Source organism: Heterodontus francisci, unplaced genomic scaffold (genome assembly GCF_036365525.1).
Source record: "Heterodontus francisci isolate sHetFra1 unplaced genomic scaffold, sHetFra1.hap1 HAP1_SCAFFOLD_236, whole genome shotgun sequence".
NCBI classification, from domain to species: Eukaryota; Metazoa; Chordata; class Chondrichthyes; order Heterodontiformes; family Heterodontidae; genus Heterodontus; species Heterodontus francisci.
The window spans coordinates 2,560,393-2,567,883 of NW_027141158.1; positions in this window are offsets into that span (position 1 = coordinate 2,560,393).

The following is a 7,491-nucleotide window of genomic DNA, read 5'->3' on the forward strand; positions in this document are numbered from 1 at the left end:
CGGAATGGATATGAAATTGGATGAGTGACAGGAAACGTAAAGCAGTGCAGACTGTAGGAAAGTATACAGTGGAGATCTTCAGGAGTCAGTGATAGCAGCCCTTCTTTTATATATATATATATATATATATATATATATATATATATATATATATATATATATATAATTTATATATATATATATATATATATATATATATATATAAAATGGATGGACTTAATGCAGAGAAATGTGAAGTGGTTTATTTTGGTAGGAAGAACGAGAACATGTAATATAAAATGAAGGGTACAATTCTAAAGGGGCTGCAGGAGCAGAGGGACCTGGGGTTATATGTGCACAAGTCAGTGAAGTTCAAAGGGCAGGCTGAGAAAATGTTCAAGGAAGCATACGAGCTCCCGAGCTTTATAAATTGGGGCATAAAGTAGAAAAGCAAGGAAGTGATGATAAACCTGCATGAGAAACTGGTTCCCCTCAATTGAAGTATTGTGCCCAGTTCTGGGCAACGCACTTTAAGAAGCATTTGAATGCATTAGAGCGGGTGCAGAGAAGATTCAATAGAATAGTTATAGGAATGAGGGAATGCCGTTATGTGAATTGATTGGAAAAGTTGGTTCTGCTCTCCTTAGAGAAGTGAAATTTGAGAGATGATTTTATAGAGGTGTTCAAAATTAAGAGTTGTCTGGGCAGAGTAGATAGGGAGAGACTGTTCTCATTCTTGGAAGGATCGAGAACGAGAGGGCACCGTTTTAAGGTGATTGACAAAAGAAATGACTGCAACATGAGAGAAAACCTTTGCATAGCGAGTGATTAGGTTCTGTAATAAACGTCTGAGAGGCTGCTGCAGGCTGATTCAATCGTGGTTTTCAAAAGAGAATTGGGCAATTATGCAGAAAAATAAACAGGGCTGCGGAGAAAAGCCAGAGGAGTGGGACTAGGTGAGTGGTACTTGCAAAGAGCTGGCACGGACAAAATGGTATAAATGCCTGCCCCTCTGCTGGAGCTGTTGTATGATTCGATGATAAACAGATTCATCAAGTTCTTTGATGAAGTAGCAGGTAGGGTTGAGGAACAACCCAAGGTTGATGTCATGTAGATGGACTTTCTAAAGGTGTTTGATGAAGTAACATTTACGAAACGTGTCTGGTAAAATGAAACCGATGGAGTAAAGGGTCAATGACATTTTGGTTATGATGTTTGCTAAGGAAGAGAGTGCAAAGAGAAGTGGGGGCAATTGTTCTTCAGATTGAAAGTATGAAGTCGTGTTCCACAGGCTTCAGTATAAGGGCCACTGATCTTTTGAAATACAGTTTTCTTTTATTAGTTCATGAGATGTGGGCATCGCTGGTTTGACAGCATTTGTTGCTCATCCTTAATTGCCGTCGAGAAGGTGATGGTGAGCCATCTTCTTGAACTGCTGCTGTCTATGTGGGGTAGGTGTACCCTCAGTGCTGTTAGGAAAGCAGTTCCAGGATTTTGACCCAGCGACAGTGAAGGAACGTCGAATAAACTCCAAGCCAGGATGTTGTGTGACTTGGAGGGAAGCTTGCAAGTTGTGATCTTCCCATGCATCTGCTGCCTTTGTCCTTCTATGTGGCGGAGGTCGCCGGTTTGACAGATGCTGTCAAAGGAGCTTTGGTGAGTTGCTGCAATGTGTCTTGCAGATGGCAAACGCTGCTGCCACTGTGTGTCGATGGTCGAGAGCGTGTAAGTTTGTATATAGGGTGCCAATCAAGCGGGCTGCTTTGTCCTGGATGGTGCCGAGCTTCTTGAGTGTTGTTGGAGTTGGACCCATCCAGGCAAGTGGAGAGGATTCCACCACACACCTGAAATGTACCTTTAGATAGTGTACAGGTTATGAGGAGTCAGGAGGTGAGTCACTCACCACAGGATTCCTAGCCTCTGAGCTGCTTTTGTAGCGATGATATTTATATGGCGACTCCAGTTCTGTTTCTGGTCAATGGCAACCTCCAGGATGTTGATAGTGGAGGATTAATCGATCATCATGCCGTTGAATGTCAAGTTATAAAGGGCTTCATTTCAAAGTTTTCAGATGACACACAAGTCGAAATATAACAGTGAGGAGAATAGCAGCAAACTTCAGGGAGACATAGAGAGATGATGTCATGAGCAGGCACGTGGCAGCTGAAATGTAAATTGGTGAAGTTTGAGGGATACATTTCAGAGGAAGAATGAGGGGAGGAAATAGAAACTAAAAGGTACCATTTTAAAGAGGGTATAGGGACAGCCAAGAGCGATGTCTCAATTCATTCCATCTTCGCTGCCTGCGGAGAATACTTGGCATCAGGTGGCAGGACCATATCTCCAACACAGAAGTCCTCGAGGCGGCCAACATCCCCAGCTTATATTGCATTCTTGTTACCTGGGCGGCAACAGGAGAGAAAGGTCACATGGTATAATGTTGCTACTTAACTGTGTGTAAAACTGAAAAAAAGCGGCTGAAAGCAGACTCACCAGCGAAACGTACTGAAGAGAAAAGAGCAGTTTATTCTGTCTCGGCAAAAATTCAATAGAGAGCTCCAGCCGAATTAATTGCCTAAAGAAGAAATGCCTTCTTTTTTCAAGAAATTGTATTGCTGAAGGAACTGTTGTTGCCGACCGCAGCCGAAAAGTTTAACGCCTGTTAAGAATAAACCACTGCATCCAATCCTCATGAAGGCTTCGAATGGCCTTTAACTATTTCCACATAATAATGCCTCATCCACCAGGAATGTAATCCACAGGCTTCCTTATTTCATTCCTACTTGAGAAGCAGCTGCATTTCAAACGCACTAATTGTAAAACTAGTTAACTCCTGCTCGTTTAGAATGCTTTTGTGCTAATGTGGGGAGTGAGTTTAAAATAAAAAGGTCTTTAGTCATAGGTTTATGTTAATAGTGCTTAAGATTTTTAAAAAATAAATAGTTAATTTGTTGGTGTCTAAAGGTATTTGGCTTGGTCTCTTTTATTCAGGGGTTACCAGGGTGTTTATTTTGGCTGTTTTCCAATTGGGTGTGAAAGCTTAATAATGGGCTGCGACCTGTGGAGTGACGGGACGAAACTGATAGTGCTGCCAGACTTGCTGATTATTTCCAGCACTTTTTGTTTTTATTTCAGGTTTCTAGCATTTAGCAGTATTTTGGTTTCATTTTGGGCGAGTATCTATACCTGAAGGGTGAACCCAATTTTGTATGGACTGCAGAAAAATCAATGAGGTAATGATGGCAGACTCCTACCCAATTCCGCGTTCAGAAGACTGTATTGAAAGGGTCGGCAGTACTAGATGTACTCCCAAGATCGACATGTTAAAAGAATACGATCAAGTTTATTTCTCTCCTCGAGACAGAGCTATCAGCTTTTCTGACACCTGACGGTCTTTATCAGGCCACTTGATGTCATTCAGGCGAAACGAACTCCTCAGCCACTTTTCAATATTTAATGATTCAGGTGTTCCCGACTATGTAGTGTATCTCAATGATGTACGAATATACAGCAACACTTGGCAACAGCACTTAAACCATCCAGAAATTATGTTTCAAAAGTTACAAGCCATGGACCAAGTGATACATCTGGTAAAAATCGAACTGGGAAAAATAAGAGTAACTTAACTCAGACACATAGTGGGGCAAGGACAGTTATTGCCGATACGGCAAAGGTACAAGCCTTATTCGAGCTATCTATCGCGAAATCTAGGCGGGAAATAATGAGGTTTTTAGGGATGTGCCGTTTTTACAGAAAATATCCAGTCTCTTAGTACTGTGGCTGCTCCATTAACAAATTTACTGCAAAAAAGGTAAAACAATGTAGTATGCTCAAATGAATGCCAGACAGCTTTTGAAAAGCTGAAGGAAATCTTGACATAGAGCCAGTGTTAGCTGCTCCGAATTCTGCTTATCCCTTTAAAATATTAATTGTTGCTAGCGACATGGGGGCTGCTGCAGTACTATTACAGGATGACGAATCAGGCACAGAGAAGCCAATAGGGTACTTTTCAAGAAAACTAAATTGTCATCAAAGAATGTATTCCACTGTGGAAGAAGAAACATTAAGACTTTTGCTGGCTCTCAAACATTTTGAAATATATGTCTGCTAAGACTATAAATAAATACTAATATGTAATATCTTTATATATGACCTGGAAGGGGGTGTAGAAGGGTGGGTTAGTAAATTTGCGGATGACACTAAGGTCGGTGGAGCTGTGGATAGTGCCGAAGGATGTTGTTGGGTACAGAGGGACATAGATAGGCTGCAGAGCTGGGCTGAGAGATGGCAAATGGAGTTTTATGCGGAAAAGTGCGAGGTGATTCACTTTGGAAGGAGTAACAGGAATGCAGAGTACTGGGCTAATGAGAAGATTCTTGGTAGTGTAGATGAACAGAGAGATCTTGGTGTCCAGGTTCATAAATCCCTGAAGGTTGCTACCCAGGTTAATAGGGCTGTTAAGAAGGCATATGGTGTTTTAGCTTTTATTAGTAGGGGGATCGAGTTTCGTAGCCACGAGGTCATGCTGCAGCTGTCCAAAACTCTGGTGAGACTGCACCTGGAGTATTGCATGCAGTTCTGGTCACCGCATTATAGGAAGGATGTGGAAGTTATGGAAAGGGTGCAGAGGAGATTTACTAGGATGTTGCCTGGTATGGAGGGAAGGTCTTACGAGGAAAGGCTGAGGGACTTGAGGTTGTTTTCGGTGGAGAGAAGGAGGATGAGAGGTGACTTAATAGAGATATTTAAGAAAATCAGAGCGTTAGATAGGGTGGATAGTGAGAGTCTTTTTCCTCGGATGGTGATGGCAAACACGAGGGGCCATAGCTTTAAGTTGAGGGGTGATAGATATAGGACAGATGTCAGAGGTAGTTTCTTTACTCAGAGAGTAGTAGGGGCGTAGAACGCCCTGCCTGCAGCAGTAGTAGACCCGACAACATTAAGGGCATTTAAGTGGTCATTGGATAGACATATGGATGAAAATGGAATAGTGCAGGTCAGATGGTTTCACAGGTTAGCGCAACATCGAGGGCCGAAGAGCCTGTACTGCGCTGTAATATTCTAATTCTAATTCTAATTCTAATGTCCATAACACATTAACATTCGTGTAAACAAAAACGAAATGTTAGAATATTTCGATGGAGTTTGTTATTACAGCCTAATCATCTAAACATTTTACATATATCGAGGAAAAATAATGCTATCGTTGACACCTTGTCCCCAATTTGACCATATTAAATTATATGGATTGCGATGGTAAAAAGAGAATTCTGTAAGTTATCAGTAGAATTAATTGTGTTTCAATACGGCAGAAAATGTTACTTTTATCCCAGTTTCGAATATCTTTTAGTTTTTGCATTGTAATGAATGCATTGCAGGAATGACATTTCATTTCACCATACGGGAAGGTGTTGTTTTTACGTCGGATTAACAACAGTGTGCGCCTTTATGTCTCTGTAGAAAATAGTGCCATAGGGATAGAAAGTTCTGGAATTGTGTGCCAGCAATTGCATTTTCGTTACAAAGGCAACATCAGGAGATAAAGTTTACATGGTATGATGTTTCTAGTTAATTGTGTAAAGTTGGCAAATCTGGCTTGAAACCAAACTCTCCAGCGAGGCACTCTGACGAGAAAGAAGCTGTTTATTCTCTCTCAGCAAAGATTCAAGAGGGAACTACGGGCCTAAAGAAGAAAAGCCTCCTTTTTTCCCAATAAACCGTTTGTATTGCTGACAGAACTGTTGTTGCCTATTAAGAATGGACTACTGCATCAATTCCTTGTGAAGACTTGTAGTAGTCTTTGACTAATTCCCCATTCGAATACCTCATCCATCAGGAACGTAACGCACAAAGACTTGCTTATTTCATTTATTCTTAAGAAGCAACTAATTTTTAACAACATGACTATTAAAACCAATTAACTACAGTTATTTTTGAATGTATGCGTGTGCATGGGGAGTTAGAATGAAATTTGGAGTTATATTGTCTTTAGACACAGGTTTGTCTTCATGGTGTTTAAAATTTATTTCTTCATAAATAGTTAATTTGTTGTTGTCTAAAGATACCTGGTTTGGCCTGTTGCATTTCTGGGGTTACCAGTTTGTTTAATTTCGCTGTTATCCAATTGGGTGTTAAAGCATAATAATATGTTGCAACCTGTGGACTGAGGGGACTGAATTAAAGTGCGTTGTTCCGGTCGTGGCCACAATAAATGTACAGCACAGAATCAGGACATTCGGCACAACTGGCCTATGTGGTATTTGTGCTGCACACGAGTGTCACCCCAAATTACTGCATCCAACCCTCTTTGCATGTCCTCCAATTTCTTTGTCCCTCATGTCCTTATCAACCTTCACTTTAAACACATCTGTGCAATTCGCCTCAACTATTGCATGCCGTCCAAGTTCCACATTCGATTCACACCCTCTGTATAAAACGATTCTGCAAAATTTCGGATTTAGTTTTTTGATGACTCTCTTCTAGTTATGACCTCTGGCGCTGGTCTCTGACACGTTATAAGCAATTAGTTTCTCCGTATCCCTAGATCTCTTTGCTCCTATATATCATTCTCACTCTTATTTTCCAGGTTTGTGCAGGTATCACAATAAATCTGTCAATGTGCGAGTGTCATTCCAAACATTGATGTCTGATACAGTCAGCATGTTTCTTTTCTCCACACAAGCAAAAGTAACTGTGGAGCAGACCCACAGATCAAAGGACCACATTATAGAATATGGTTGTAAACGTGCACTTTCAACAGGTACTACATCCTCTTTATTGTACAAACATTTTTTCTATTCATTCCTGACATGTGGACGTTGCTGGCTAGTCCAGCATTTATTTCCCATCCCGAATTGCGCTTGAGAAGGTGGTAGTGAGATGCCTTCTTGAACGGCTGCAGTCCAGGTGATATAGGTACACCCACAGTGCTTTCAGGAACTATCTGACATGTACTCCTGTCTTATACTACATCAATAATAATCATTAATTCCCTTTGACAGATTCGGAACAATGGTTGCGCCTGTTTGGAGGTAACAACAACTGCTCTGGGAGAGTGGAGATATCGTGCAATAACAGCTGAGGCGCGGTGTGTGATTACTCCTGGGATATGGCTGATGCCAATGTTGTCTGCAGACAGCTGGGTTGTGTCCACGCTCTACTAGCCCCAGGAGGTGTTACTTTTTCCAGGGTTATATGGTTGGATCAGGTGAAGTGCACCGGAAGCGAATCTTCTCTGGCCGACTGTCCTTCCTCCTCGCTGGGTCAATCTGACTGCGATCGCAAGGAAGAGGCCAGTGTGATTTGTTCCGGTGAGGGTGGCAGGATTTGGAGAGCCGGGTTAGGGTTCTTTGTTTTGTTAAATTGACTCGTTCGGGACATTAAGAACAGTATTTATCCTTTTAATGTAAAGTGCTGAAATTTCATCTTCCTGAACTTTTTGCACAATATCGTCCACAAGGTTCGATGTGCCTCCAATTGCTTTCCCGTCCACATCTGCAGGTACTTACCATT